Source organism: Ambystoma mexicanum, chromosome 7p, assembly GCF_040938575.1.
Source record: "Ambystoma mexicanum isolate Mex_15411 chromosome 7p, UKY_AmexF1_1, whole genome shotgun sequence".
In the NCBI taxonomy this organism is placed as follows: Eukaryota; Metazoa; Chordata; class Amphibia; order Caudata; family Ambystomatidae; genus Ambystoma; species Ambystoma mexicanum.
The window spans coordinates 624,672,142-624,688,587 of record NC_090939.1 but is presented as its reverse complement, the minus strand read 5'-3'; the positions used below and the strand labels follow the sequence as shown (position 1 = coordinate 624,688,587).

The following is a 16,446-nucleotide window of genomic DNA, read 5'->3' as shown; positions in this document are numbered from 1 at the left end:
AGGAGGTGGTTTTTTGGTGGCCACTCCTTGTGGTGCAGGTTTTAGAAGGGACGCGTGGAAGGTGGGGTGAATTTTCATTTGGGAAGGTAAGGTCAATTGGACGGCAACAGGGTTAATGATCTTTGCTAACGGAAATGGGCCCAAATAAGGCGAATATTTTGAGTGGATAGCCATACCTTGTCACCCACACAGTAGGGTGGACTAGCTCGATGACGTTTGTCAGCATAGTGCTTATATGTATTTTTTGCCCTCATGAGATTGCCTTGCACCTCCTTCCAAACTTGCTCTATACCAATTCTTTGCCCAACTAATGTAGGCAATTCTGGTTCAGAGGATGGGATAGACATGGGAAGAATTTGTGGGTGTCGCCCATGAAGACAATAAAAGGGCAACTTCCTGATGGAATGCGTGTATGGCATTATTGTATGCCAACTCAGCTAACCAAGTATGTTGAACCCCCAGGTTGTGTCCCTATTTGTGGCAAAGCAGAGTAAGTATTGCTCAAGGCTTTGTTTACGCGTTCAGTCTGGCCGTCAGTTTTGGGATGGTAGCCGGATGACAAGCAAACTTCCATCCCCAAGATTTTACAGAATTCTTGCCAAAATCGTGAGGTAAATTGTGGGCCTCTATCTGTGACAACGCGAGAGGGGAAGCCATGAAGGCGGATTACATTCTGTAGAATCAATTCGGCAATTGCGCTGGTAGTCGTGACTCCCTTGCAGGGGATGAAGTGGGCCATTTTTGAGAAGGTATCTACTACCACTAGTATGGAGGTGTAATCTTGTACCTCGGGGAGATCTACAATAAGGTCCATGGTGATGGTATGCCATGGTACCATGGGGGTTGGTAAAGACCGGAGGAGCCCAGCAGGTTTTTGGTGACTGGCCTTATTCCACGCACAGACCTCACATTTCAAGACATACTGCTGGACATCTTGTCACCACTTTGGCCACCAAAAATATCTGGCTACCAATTCCAGGGTTTTTGACTTTCCCGGTTGTCCCGCTAAAGATGAGTCATGGCACCATACCATAGCATTTTCCCATAGTTGTCTTATGGGTAAGTATAAAGCTAGTCCATGGTAGGGGAGTCCTTCAATGAACATATTCTGAGGGTCTTGTTTACACCATTGATGCATTTCCTGCATAGTGAAACCTTTCTGAACGGTCTCAAAGAAATCAGAGATGGCACCTATGATACGGGCTGAGGGAATTATAGGTTGGGGTGTAACTCCAGCCTCCCGTACTGCTGGCTCAGGATATCGTGACAATATGTCAGCCTTTCGGTTATTGGCTACGGGTCTATAAGTAATTATAAAATCAAATTCCGCGAAATATTGGGCTCATTGTAACTGGCACAGACTTAGCGTTTTGGCGGTTTTTATGAACTGAAGGTTATGGTGGTCCATTATTACCGCTATGGTATGATGTGCCCCATCAAGTAATGCCACCATTCATTGAGGGCTGCCTTTATCGCCAATAATTTCTGATCAGCAATTATGTAGTTAATTTCAGCAGGGAGTAGTTTCCTTGAATAGTAGGCCACTGGGTGTAACAGGCCTGTTTGGGGGTCTCGTTGGGACAGGATGGCACCCAGAGCGTAGTTTGACGCATCTGTTTGTACCACACATGGTCTGGACAAATCTGGATGTTTTAGTATCGGCGCACCAGTGAAGGCCTTCTTGAGCTGTTGGAATCCCTGTTTGGTCGATGTATCACACATAAATGGGCAGCCCTTGCGAAGAAGCTTTGTGATTGGGGTAACCAATGCTGAGAAATTCTTCACAAAGCATCTGTAGAAGTTTGTGAACCCCAGAAAAGACCGTGGGCCTCTTTACACGGATGGCGGTAAGGGTTTACCGGTACCAGTATTTTACCGGTACCGGTAAATCCTTACCGCCTTACTACGAGATCCCTTTGCGGGTTGGGGAATTTAACACCTGCTTTTTGCAGGCGTTAAAAACCAACCCGTAAAGGGACCAAGGAGCTAATTACGGTACTGCAATTTGCGGTACCGTAATTAGTGCCTTCTCCATTCCCATAGAGCCCTATGGGGCAAAAATGGGAATGGGGAAGGGCAATGGTGAAAGGGGGAATTACCGCCCCGCCAACCTTGGAATAGGGTGGTAATTCCCCTTTCCACCAAGGCGGTGCCGGTATTTTACCGGCATGAACCATGGCGCTAATAGCGCCATGGTTCACCGCCATCCGTGTAATGAGGCCCTGTATCTCTTTCACTTTGGTGGGAGAGGCCCAATACAGAATTGGCTGCACCTTTTTGCTATTCATTTGCATGCCAGCTGCGGTTAAGTAGTAGCCTAAAAATTCCACAGTGGTACGGTGGAACTCGCACTTTTCCGGTTTTTGCATAAAGATGATTTTCTCGTAGCTTTTGCAAAACTGGGCGTACATGCTGGACGTGTTCCTGGAGGTTATGGGAATAAATGAGGATGTTGTCTTTGTAAACAACTGCACATACGTCAAGATATTCTCTAAGAACCTCATCCAGGAAGTTTTGGAGGGCAGCAGGGGCGTTACAAAGACCGAATGGCATAACCTGGTATTTGTACAATCCAAATTTAGCTCAGAAGGTGGTTTTCCATTCGTCTCCCTCACGCACCCGTACTAGATGGTATGCGCCTCGAAGATCCAACTTAGTATAGATAGCCGCATCCCTGACCTGATCAAGTAGGACTGGGATTAGGGGAAGTGGATAACAGTTTTCAATAGTTATCCGGTTCACCCCGCGGTAATCTATGCAAGTCCGGAGCTCCCCAGACTTCTTTGGTACGAAGAACAAAGGTGACGACACTGGTGAGTTGGAGTGCCGAATGAGCCACTCCGCAAGTTAGATGTAATATAGTCTTGGAGGTGATTATTTTCAGCTTCCGTCAAGGCATAAATGGGACTACATGGTAGGGTTGCCCCTGGCTCCAGATCTATTCGGCAATCAAAGGGCCGATGTGGAGGTAAAGATTCTGCAGCTTCTTTGTTAAAAACATCCACAAAGTCGACATACTCTTGGGGTAGATCTTCAGGATGTACTTCCAGTTGGTTATGAACGCCGTTAATAGCGCATGAAGAGGGTGAAATTCCTTGCCGACAATGATCTTGAAATTGTGGTGAGTTTAGACTAACCAACCCTGTGGTCCATTGAATTTGAGGGTCATGTTTCTTTAACCACGGTAATCCTGGGATTAGCCCAAATTGCAGAGCCGCAATAATGTCAAAGGCAATGTCCTCCCTGTGCCAAGTTTCGCACTGTAAGGTCACCAAACAGGTGCTATTTGTTATAGTACCAGAGCAGAGGGGAGTACCGTCCACTGCACGTACTGGTTCTGACTTTGATTTTTGCTGCATACGAATGCCTAATGTAACCACATACTGGGCATCTATGAAGTTTCCCGTTGCCCCCGAGTCCACTAACATAGTAACCTGTTTTCGGTGTGTTAAAAATTCTAAACAACCGTCTAAGGTGACGTGCATGGCAAAATTGGAATGGCCTGCAATTGGGGCTCTGCTACTGGATAGGCTTGACCTGGTGACCCCCACTGCCAACAAGCTGAGGCATTTCCCTGGGTTTTCGGCTTTGTCGGGCATTCACGGACAAAATGGCCAGCTTTACCACAATACATACAGACGCCGTCCTTCCTCCTTTGTTCCTTTTGTTCCTTGGTTAGGGGACCTCGGATTGAACCTATTTGCATCGGTTTGTCCCCCTCAGATTTGTCTGCCACCCCCGCCCCGGGATCCCTCATATTGATCTAATCGGGGTACAACTTGTGAGTCCCCTTTCCACCTATTGCCCCGTCTTTTGGCCATGCGGTAGTCCAGACATAAGGCCAGATCAATCATAGCCGAACACTCACATGGCTGTGGGTCGACCTTGGTAATGAGATCCTTGATCTCGTCTCTCAACCCATGGTAGAATAGAGACATTCTCTTTTCTTGGGGCCAATCGGCCTCGGCTACCAGCCGATTTAATTGGGTGACATACGTTACCAATTCATTGTTGCTTGTTTTAGGCTTAACAATTCTCGATCCTTGCAAAGGGTGGCCGCTCGCCGATTAAATATTGTTTTGAATTTTCCCAAAAACTCATCCCAATCATATAGGATGGCATGAGCCTTTTGGACTAAGGGGTTTGCCCATGCAGCCGCGTCCCCCGTGATATATGATATGACGAAGACTGTTCGTGACTGAACAGACCGAAAGGCCGCAGCTTTTGTTAGAAAGTGAAGGCAGCACTAGGTTACAAACGTAGAAAACTTTTGTGGGTCTCCTGCATACCGCTCTGGCCTGCAAGAGGGACAATGCAAGATTCCGGACTCACATGTACCTGTACTGGGGTGGATGGTTGACCTGGTAATGGTGACGTTTGGGCTGCTAAACTGCGCACTTGTGCAAACAAGGTGGCATAGTCCTGTTTGGATGCAGCCAACTCCCCTTGTAGGTCCTGCAGAGCTTTGGCAATCTCTTGGGCATAGTATAATCTTCCTCCCCACCCCCTTGGAAAATACATAAATAGGGACTGCTGAGGACAGACACACACATTCACCCATCATTGATATACCGGCGAAGCGCTCTGCAGGAAGAACCCATATCTAGACTCCAGAACCTAGATCCAGACTCCAGAACCCTGAAGCAGAGGACCAACCCAAAAAGCGGAACCCTTCTCAGCCGGCCTGTAAAATCTTGCAACTTGATTTAACCCCAAACTTCCACTGGGCCTAACCCATTCAACAGCCTGGCTGTGCTGTTTTGGCTGCTTCTCGCTAAGAACCCTTGCTAGAACCCCAAGATCCAGATCAGTCCAGCAGAGCTCTAGCCAGAACCACCCGTCAGATCCAGTCCAAGAGGCCGTGCAGACCAGAGTGCCTTGCTGAAAGCAGAACTAAGCACCTGAGACCTGTACGGTGGTGAGCGAATTCCCGCCAAACCTTTGACCAGATCTTTGACGGGCCCATTCCATTCCAAAGCCATAGTAGTGAGTATTTGGCATAGAACTGTCCATAGCAAATCTCTTTGTATTAAGTAATCCAATCCAACCCATTGCAACCAATCCAGACTGCATTATAGAATCTCTTTTGTCTATCCTGAATCCTTCTCTAATCCATATACTTCTGTGATAATTGTAATGATAAATCATCTTTGCGCATATATTTTTGAAGAAAGGCAAGCGCCTCGACAGATCCAACCGACTGGTGGCGCCACTGGTCTGGTGGGTGCGCTGTCGTGTAGCTGTCGGCTTCATAGACTCTTAGTGTAAAGAACCTGTTTGTAATTCAAAGGCGCAATCTCCCATTTGTAAAATCTTGACTATTTTTGAGAAAAATCGACCTTTACTAAAACCTCTGTAACATTTGAACCGTACATGCTAAGAGTGAAATTTAAATGTCCTTTTAAAGCTAACATCCTCAGCTTTCAAACAAACTAAGAATCGCATTCTGTAATCGCATTTTATTTCATGCACTGAATAGTTTTCCGCAATTTCGCATTTGGCTCAATTTCACCACATGCAAGAACAGCTATTTCTTGCATTCAACCTCTGAATTTAATTTCCTATCTGCCAATCATTCAACAATCATTGCTAGTGTTTACCTGAACCTATCCAAAGTGGCTTCCACTAGTTCTGAATCCTATGTAGCAAATTCAAATCAATTATTAGCATTTTTCCCATTCATTTCATATTACATTCAAAAGCATTTGACCTGTTTAAAATCATTCCTGTTCTCTCTAAGCTAGCTGGGGGGAAACGGAATTGAAACTGCAATTGTTGATTGTTATTCCAGAAACCTGTGTGCCCTCATTCCCTCTCTTCATACTGCATATTAGGGGGAATTGAGTAACAGGGGGAAAGAGTGATTACCTTGTCTTTGATTGAATTCATATAAAGTTTTATTTCTGTATTGCATTAAGTTCATATCCTTGCATTTCATTGAACCACACAAAGTTTTATTCTCTGCTACATCATTCTTCCTATTCCTACTCCTAATTGATTAAAGAGATTGTTGATTATTGTGATACCACCCATTGCTGATCATTGCTCATATTCATAATAGTGTGATATTTAGATATTGTTCATATTCATGAAAGTGTGATATATATATTGTTTGATTCATCAAATAAATCTTTTAAATTCGCAAAACAAACCTACTTCTTGGTTCAGTGATACCGGGCGGATTCAAAGAGAGGGGCGTGATATAAGGGTACGTCATCCAGAAATAAAAGAACTTTTGACATAAAAATATATAAATAAGGGTTTCAATTGTGCATCCCATACTAGGCATTGACTTAGGTGGAGTGCTGGGTTGAAACCACTTACAATGTCTAGCATTGTTAGTTGCAATGCCAACTAGTCCTTTTGTTTTATAAAATCTCTTTTCTCTCTCTCAATGTCTGTTGCAATTTTAATTGCCACATATAGTGGCTTACACCTCCAAAGTGTGCCAGCACCAAGAAAGGACAATTAGAAACATGATGAAACAAGCTATATTGTCATGAAGGTCCACACCAAACATGCTAAAGAAATGATGGCATTCAATAAGAAGCACACAGTTGTGATGAATCTGATGATGTCATCAATTCTTTTCTGGGGCGGTCTTTCCCTATGTGTCCAGGGGACGGCAGCCGCTACCTGATCCTGACCCTGGGGGCGACTATATGAGGGAGAATCACATGGGGGAGGCGATCCTCAGTGGGATAGCATGGCATCGTCAGATGAAAACACATACACTCCTTTACCTTTTAGGGAGGTCCCCTCCATGTCTCATGCCTTTATGGCTTATTGTGCTAGCTCCCAACCTTCACTCATAAACTTTGCTGATAATACCTGTCAAAGTAGTATACACAGAACGGATTTTCAATCCCACACATATGGGAGTACTGGGACGAGGAAGAGGACTGGAACAATGAGGATGACTAAGATCAAGAACCCAATGCAGCAGTCTAGTCTCTGGAAGGCACTCCGCCTTGCCAGGAAGTTTAAATACACCCTAGCTGACAGAGGCAAATAAGAAGGAGAAGGAGAGCAGTAACGGGAAGGAAAAGTGCCAGAGCCGGGTGATGATGCAAGATAGAGAGACGACGGTCAGTGTGATGCTGGAAAACATATTGGCGGGACAGGGCTTCCGTGTCCCTGTTCTGTAATCCTTTTTCGTGTATATTTTGTGTTATTTTCTGCATAGGAGTCCATGTGTAACTCCTGGCAGTGCAGCTCTTCCTATTTTTGTTTTGGTGTACAGACCCTTGGGATACCCCTATGACAGCTACGGGTGGGGGTACAACCCTGTATCCGTAGTGTATGTTTTTGGGCACCTCTCTGTGGCCCACAGAGCAGGGTATGGGCTGGTGGCAGCTCCATGCTGAATTTGACAGGTGCTCTGAGTATCCTCCATTTTGGGATAGCCAGGCCCTGCCATTGGAATCAGTTGATTCCTGACAGAAGACAAGATGGCCCCTGTGGCCTGTTGCTTTCTTTTGCCTGGTACCTTGTTTTTCCCAAAGTCCTTGGAACCTTCCCCCTGACTGGCTGTTGGGTGGAAGTTCCATATATGGTATTGTGGGGAAGTCCAGGCCAGACTGACTGGAGCCTTCCCAGTGACTGTATGCTGTGGGTACACCCTTGAGGTGGGACCTGGGTGAATGGAGTGTGTGACCAATATGCACTTCTTGTTATTGGTGTCTAGTTTCCGGTATGTGATGCAAAGACTGAGACAGCCCTGCCTGAAACTGGTATGACTGCAGTGTGGAGTGCTGACTGGCTGGATACTTGTTCCAATACACTTTCCTTGTTGTGAGTGTCTGAGAGAGAGGAGAATGGCCTGAATGTCCGGTGAGCCTGATTGGCTGCCTGCCTGCTGAATGCCCTTCTGAGTGATTGGTTGCCTGAGTGTGACCCAGCAGAATGAATGAGAGTCCAAACAGTATATCTGGGGGACTCTCATGGCTAGAAATCAGTCAGAAGCTGAAGTTGATACTTGATGCTCATCCTTGAAGCCCAGCTAGAAGAAGAAGACTTGCTGCTGCATTTGCTTTGATCTGATCCAAAAGCTGTCGAGTTGTCAAAGACTGATATGAGAGAAGACCTGGTTAGGAGACTTCTTCCCGAACTACGAGGGACCATCAAGCACTGCTAACCTCTGCCAAAGCTACCTGGAAGTCAGACCCTTGACAGGCTGTCGAACGGAGACGGGGACCGCCGAGGAGAACAAAGACAAGTAGTGGACATTCCGTCCACCGTTGTCGACCTGGGCTCAGAGGTTTGCTATAACCGCTGGAGGGCAGTCGGAGCCATGTTGCCCAGAAGTGGGGACCGATTGACGCCATGCCACTGACGACCGGAGCCACAACCCTTCATTGATTAAGACATTCAAATCCAAGGACTCTCTCGCCAGCAGAGCTGACCGCTTTACCCTGCTGGAGAAATTTGAGCCTGCCGAAGCGCAGAGGAGAATCCGCTGGTGGGTTTCCTGTTACCCGAAGACCACAGAGACGCAGATGACTCGACGCCCTTGGTGGGCCAAAGTTCTTCATAGACTCTTTGCGGTTACGAACCATTGTTGTCGAGGTGCACCACATGTCTCGTCTTCGCAGGAAACCCACAAACGATCATCGATTAGCACCGCCAGGACTGAAGCTCCGGCCTCAACGCCATCAAACCTTTTTCATCGACGACTCTCGACGCCAAGGTTCACCTTCTTCGAGGACTATCGACGATCTCTGACTCCTGCCTTAAAGGGGGTCACCCAAGAAGGATCCCTCGACGCCTCATCGAAGAACTCTCTATTTCAGGTACATTGTGGTGGTAGAACTATTTAGAAGGAAATAAGACTCATTGAACAATATATGGACTGGGCTTGTATCATATCTTTATTTACAGGTTGCCCAGGTGGGGGTGATCCTCATACATAACTGTGCCTAGTGGTAGGGGCTCAGTATTCTAACAACTGTTCTAGCCAACGGCTTTCCTCCTATGTCTATTGTTGATTTCCTTTATTAATTGATTTGTGTGAACTTTGATCAAAGTACAATTAGTGCACTTTAATGAACTCTGATAGTAATTGTGGTACCACTTAGAACTGCATATATATTTGCCATTGTAGATAAACTGAGCACAAAGTGAGTTATTGTGATTGTGTATATAACCTTGAACCTTAATTATATAAAGACTGCGTTTTCACTAATAGAGTGTGTGGACATTCCTTTGTGGGTGTTTGGGGACTACACTGTACTTAAGAACCAGCCTGCATCACCTCCTGAGAGCTAGTCGTTGATTGCTCGCCCACGTTTACCAAATAGAGAATCCTGGCTGGGGTCCTCTGTGCCTCTCCTCTGCCATATAAAGAGCAGGAGTACAGACACCCCCCTCCAGTCTTTACAGTCAGCACATTGTGGTCCAGCATGCCATGGAGAGTGAGACTGGAGAAACCCCTGCCATTGTAAGGGAAAAGCCAATGACAATTGGCAGGCCACCAGAAAGCGAGAGACAGCGAGAGCTGTGTACCGCAGAGCGAGGCACGGTGAAGGAACTACAGCTGATGGACCGCACTATTAGAGAAAATAGAACCGTGAGAGACCACTAAAACATCTGTCAAGCCCAGGGAAGGGGAACTGGTTAACAGTTTGCCTGAGGGTGAATGGCGCTTCACAATATTAAGAAAAGAAGCATTAAGTGAAGCCCATAAATAGTTTAAAGGGGCTTTGAAACAGACCACAAACAGGTCACTGGTCCCCTATGTAAGAAAAGGAAACCAAGTAATTCGAAGTACAGAAAACAAAGTGAACTGTGTTAAACAAGAGTTGTCAAACCAATATTGGGCAAATATTACTCTGCGTGCAAGAAGAAAGAAAGCTGCATATAAGTCGTGGCAGGAGAGTATAGTAGGCAAAGTCAAGTATTTGAAAGAGACTGTAAGTCAAAATCTTGGGGAACTATAAACCAGGCCTGGCAAGGAAATATGCCAGACAAATACATGCTCCCAAGTGTGAGAGTGAAGTATACAAGGAAAAGCACACTAAACTAATTAACTGTGATCCATGCAAACCTTGGCTCCCACTTGTCATATCATGTATGAATTTAATACCAGGTGGTCCCAACCACAAGGCTCTGCATGAATGCAAATCACATTGATACATTAGAATGGAAATAACATGTTAATATCAGATTAATAAACAAAGCTAGCCTTGCCAGCCAACATGTCTTACTACCTCTAAAAGATCCTCATCAGAGCTGCAAAGGTCTTGCAACACAAATAGTATTTTTGTCATGTAAAGGAAAATCAGGTTCCTCTCTGATGTCTATGCGGGTTGATCCCGAAACAATTGTTCAACATTGGGTCTGTGATCGCTCTACTATGTACATCTCCACAAGCACACACGATGTTTCCAGAAATGACACACTGTGGGAGAATTTGTGATCCCGATCACAGAACGAGTGTGCTTAACAAACACACTTTCAAATGAAATCTGAAGTGGTTATCCAACAGGAGGAATGATCACATCTTTCTAGAGATATTCTACTACCTTCATATCATTTAATTGCTGCTAACAAGCGAAGAAAGTTAGAAGTCTAGTTTTGGATAAGACTTACCAAGACCTGTTTAGGAGAGAATACAAGCCAAGGTGCTTGTGGAGATGTCTATAGTAGTGTGAACACAGACCCAATGTTGAACAATTGTGTGGGAATCAATCCGCATAGACTGCAGAGAGGAACTGATTTTCCTTTACATGACAAAAAAACTATTTGTGTTCCAAGACTTTTACAGCCCTGATGAGGACCTTTTAGATGTTGGCTGACTATGTTTATCAATCTGATATTAAAATGTTATTTCCATTCTACTTTATTAATGTGATTTGCATTTATGCAGAGTACTGTGGTTGGAATCACCTGGTATTAAATTATTCATACATGATATGACAAGTGGGAGCCAAGGTTTGCATCGATCACTACTAATTAGTTTAGTGTGTTTTTTTGGTTGACCTTGGGCTGAAGTCTATAGCGAGTATCCGTGCATGTACCCTCAAAGTGAATTTATACATTGTGTTACTCTAGAAAGTAATTGGTAGTTCGCTCAACTCGATAACAGCCCACCCAAATTTCACATACAAGAAAAGTCTGTTGCAGGAGAGTATACCAACCAAAGATAACTTCATTCAAGTGAAAGTGAAGAACACAAAGAAAGCACCAAGGAAGGCCCATGGCCTTGCGACCGTGCAGTAAATATTGAGGATGAAAGAAGTGTGGTAGGGGAGCATACCAGGCATCCTGCGGGTCTGGGACTCGCCATATGAGTTGCATCATTTCTTTTGGAAAAGGGAATCATAAGGAAGATGCATACCCTTAGATTCCGACTTGTTTTAACTGTTTAGTGTTGTGGAAAGAACCCTGGAAAAGGGAATCATACCCAGGAAATTAACTGTTTGTGTTGTGGAAAGAAACCTGGGGAAATGAGTCATTCTCAGGAAGTAAACCGTTTGCGATTAGGAAAGAAACCCAGGGAATGGAGTTATACCCTAGAACTGTGAACCTTGTTAATTTGGAACATTTTGTTGGAGATTGCCATGTCTTTTAAACTTAAACAAGTGTGCACTTACAAGGCCAGAGACCATACCCTTAGCACCTTATATTTACTTTTGAGGTGTGAGGACTGGGATAGGATTTCGGACACAGGAAATTTCATTTTGGACATTTTGACACTGCACAGACCCTGAGTTTTAGTTGAGGTAGGGAAATACCTGCTAGAGCAGAGAGAGTCAGGTATTTGCTAGCCCTTTTATTATTTCAATAAAAGTCTTTAGCAATCACTAGTCCTCTGTGTCTGTGTCTAATTCCTGGTTCATAACACAGTGTACAAAAAACAAGGGCTTACTTCAATAGCACAGTTAATTTAGAAAAATGTCTACCACTCCAAGCCTTTTTCCCTTACTCGGACAATGAGGCTGGTAAGCCATACGCATGTACCTAAAAGCACAAAAACATATTTGAATAAAATGTATTTATTAATTAGATATACATCTAGCCAATAGGCTTTGTATAACACATAAATAGACAACATATATACACAAAATCTAAAAACATATTGCATTTCCAATAAATCCTATACAATACATTTTAAAATTGCCACAATCTTCAGATAAAAAACAACAATAAAATATATCAGATTAATATCATTTCCTCTCATAAAAAGCATCCATTGATCGGATATATCAGTCAACACAATGCCTATATTATAGGATTTAAAACACGTGGTTCGTAGTTCATTTAAGCTTTCACAACACATAATAAGATGGTGAAGGGACTCAACAACATTTACTCCACATAGACGACAATACTTTGACGTGAGTGGAGACCCCATTTTGACACAATTTGCCTCTAGTGCAACAGTCGAGTTGAATTTCATCATAAGGTAAGTGCGAAAAGTACCTGTGTTGGGATAGGCTATAATGTATCGAGGAGACGGAACTCTACTCAAATACTCATCTAAAAACCAGCCACTGAACCTTTTAGATGCTAAATTTACCGTATTAAGTTCATGGCAGTAATCATGGACTTTTTTCTTAAGTCTCATTTTGAAGGATAGTAGAGACATAGTTCCTGGGACAGACCCATTAGACCATATGCGATGGAGCCTTTGGATAGTACCAGTTGTACCAATCAGCACATTACCTTCAAGACTAAGGTAGGCTTTAACATATGGAACAAAAATTGTATCAGTGGAAAGTGTTGCAGCTTTCTCATACGACAAAACGCATTGACAAATATATGCATACAAATAACTTCTGATGTTAAATTCCAAGTATAGGTATTCAACACTCACATTTCGGGGTAGACGCAAGAGTTTTCTTAAAAGTTTGGATTCAAAAACCACGCCACGTTTGACAAACTTGTGACCCCATATTTCAACATAGAGGAGCATTGATCTGATTTTTGACAAGTAGATATTAAGAACTGCAATGGCTGAAAAACAACAATTTCTACCAATGAATACACTCAAAGCATTTGCGCCCACGGTGCAACGGCTTTTGATTGTAGACCACTGTTCATCCCAATTCAACCTTTCATCAATGATAACACCCAAATATTTGTAGGATTTTACCTGTTCAACTTTTTTGAGGGCTAGGTTCCACGAGTGTTTCTTAGTTCTACGTTTATTTGAAAAGACCATTATCTTACTCTTGTCAATATTAATGGTCAATCCATTTTCAGAGGAATAAGTGACCAGGGAGTCGAGCATACGTTGAAGACCCGCCGGAGTATAATCCAGTAACAGCAGGTCGTCAGCATAGGCAAGCCAACCAATAGTCACACCGTTAACTCTCACGGGATTAGCCTCTGGGATAAGAAATGCTTTCATCATATCTGACAGATAAAGGTTGAACAGGATGGCAGCGATCATACAGCCTTGCTTCACACCACAACTAGTGGCCATGGGTTTAGAAAGTTTACCAGCCGCGTTAAGTCTTATGCGTACAGAGGTCTCTGAATGTAGTAACATAAGCATCTTTAGGAGACCTTGTGGGATCCCCCATGAGCTGAGTTTTAAGTCTATTTCTAAGAATAGTATCAAATGCCGCAGAGAAGTCGATGTATGCGCAATAGACATTAAGATTGCGTGTACTCCAGGCATGCTCAATCGACAATGTGAGTAGTAGCAGATTGTATGTGGTGCTTGATTTGTCACGGAAGCCAATTTGGTTGGAGGGAAGAATATTGTGTTCACTAATCCATACATTAAGTTCCTGGAGCAATACCTTAGTAAAGATATTAGAAGAAACATCTAACATAACCAACATTCTAAAGTTTGCTGGGTTGTCCCATGACCCTTTTCTGTGCACTGTTAGAATGTGGCTTGTCTTCCATGATGGAGGTATTGCACCAAGCTTCCCTATTTGTTTGAATAATAGCATAAGTGCAGCACCCCACAACTCAGGCTGCTTTTTCAGAACTAAATTACAGACCCCATCAGGTCCAGCTGCCCGGGAATTCTTAAGATTTTCAATAATCTTGACTATGTCGAGTTCGGAAGATTGACAATCCCATATAACTTCAGGTGGTAGAGAAATATTAGCATCTAAGTCGACTTTACCCAGTGTACCATTTATATAATGGGCCCATACTTCTTCAGTAATGCAATTGATTGTCAAATCACGTTTTTTGTGTTTCCTGAACAGGTGCCAGATACCTTGTTTGTTGTTAGACAGGGCGACCAATGGAATTTTTTTCCACAAGTTGGTTTCACATTCGCGTTTGTGTATTTTAAGCCAATCTTTATAGTTCTTTTATAAAATTTTAATATGGCATGCAACCGCGAACTCTGTCAACAGAGAATCATTGTTTCTTACTACATCGCGAATTTCCTTACGTAGGTTCTTTTTTGCTTCATTAATCTTTTTGTCATTCCCAGGCCTACGCGGAATAACCATATTAGAGCGTTCACCAGATGATTTGTATTTTCTACGGTCACCCACTTGTTTCTGTATGTTATGCATAAACTCAGTAAAGTTTTGCAAGATTAAATTACCAGCATTCATGCCAGACACCCCCTCTTTAATAAACTCTGGTAGTAAAGTAGATACAAGTTGGGATGCATGCTCAATATTACGACTGTGCCAGACAATTCTATTATTACCTTCATTGATGCTAAGCATCCCATTTTCATCATAGTCATGGCTCTCTACTTCTTTTCCTGGAGTAGCAAATAATAAACACAGGGGTAGGTGGTCGCTCTCATCTCTCTCAACAACACCCATATCAATAACGAAGTGAAAACCATACTGATTGGTAAAAATATAATCAAGTGTGGCTGCAGATCTACCCTCCACCCTAGTGTAGTTCATAGGCACATCACTGGGAGTTAGGCCATTAAGTTTCACAAGATTATGAGTCTGCATTACATTTAACCATTTTTTGCCTTGTCTATTGGACACCGGGTGAATTTTTGATTTAGACGAGACGCTCATCAGCTCGTCCGATTGGCAGTAATCTCCAATTTTAGCATTCAAATCACCCAGAAGCCATAAAGGGTAGCGATGGTTGTATAGTTTCAACACAGTATCAACCGTCATAATGTTCTTTGCCGTATTAGCCATATTAGGAGGATCATATATGTTGATGACAATTAGAGCGACCGGCAGCCAACTTATTTTAGCTACTAATACATGCTCGGTTGATAGTGTGAGTTTCGTTATCATCCTTGGTGATTGCACAGATATCAACAACCCACCTTTCGGACGGCCAAGGGGGCCCTTAGAGGCAAGTTGATGAACGGTGTTCCTATCATCTATCTGTATTTCCACAGTCAACCATGTTTCCTGAAGTGCGATGATGTTGAAGAGTACCATACATTCGATCAAGCCCTCGTCCTGGAACAAATGCGTGTGCCCACGGTATTCCAGGAGTAGAGCAACTGCAATGAATCTGGTCATTTGCGAGATTCAGCAAAGTGGGGCTTGAAACTCAGAGGCAACCATTGCCAATAACCTTCAGGGATGGCATCAGTATTGTTTGTTACAGTATTAGTGCCTTGAATAGGCAGACGTTTCTCATATACCGCACTTGCTTGTGAGTTGGCAATAGGAACAAATGGGATAGTAATGTTAGGCCTCTGATCTACAGTGCGATTACGCGTTTTTACAGTAGGTATAAATACTTTATGGATAGCATAGCCAAGACTCAATAGCTCAACTTCAAAACCCATGATATAGTTCAGCGTAGCTTCAGTTTCAAAACACACATTTGTAATGTATTGATTCGGAAGTTCAAGTTGATCAACCAGACGGATATCACTGGAGGTGATTACCCTTAATGGAACAATGGTTTTGAATAAGCTCAGTACCGCAGCACGGTTCAGAGGGGAAGGGCACTTTTCCATATGAACTAACGTAATTTGAAGAGCTGATAGCCTTCCAGTACCATCCCCACCACTGCCAATGTTTGCATTGGATAAAGAGGCATCTACAGTGTTTTTTAAAACGCAGGCATCGGGTAATGTGGATTGATTAGATATCACGGACATATTGGTAGGTCCTGTTGCCTTTGACGGCCTTGTTAATGGCTCAATTGCCATTACAGAAGACTGCAAGGATTCTACCAGCACACAATTAGATTTTGGAACAATCTGGATATTATTTGAGGGCAACTCATTGACCCGAGTGATATCAATTACTTGGTCACCGATATTCACTGCTTCTTCTACAATGGGAACTTCTGACCCAATCACAGGGATGGCATTTGGTAATCCATCAGCTAATCCAATGGCTTGGTGTTTGTGCTTTTTAACAATACGCTTACTGTACATAATGGCCTGGTGGACGGTACTAGGTTTCCTTTTGACCAGGGTAGTCTTTTTCACTACAGTCGCACATTGACCTTTAAAGTTTCTCTTAACTTGTACTTCAGGCAGGGTTTTTGTGGGAGAAGTACTACGCTTACTTGCACACACTTCAC

The 16,446-nt window shown here is 43.5% G+C and overlaps 1 pseudogene; it reads right to left on the bottom strand.

Moving 5' to 3' along the window:
* LOC138525968 (SET domain-containing protein 4-like) overlaps positions 1-13,429 on the bottom strand; it is a 105,793-nt pseudogene extending 92,364 nt beyond the window's left edge.
* Positions 13,430-16,446: the final 3,017 nt, after the last annotated feature.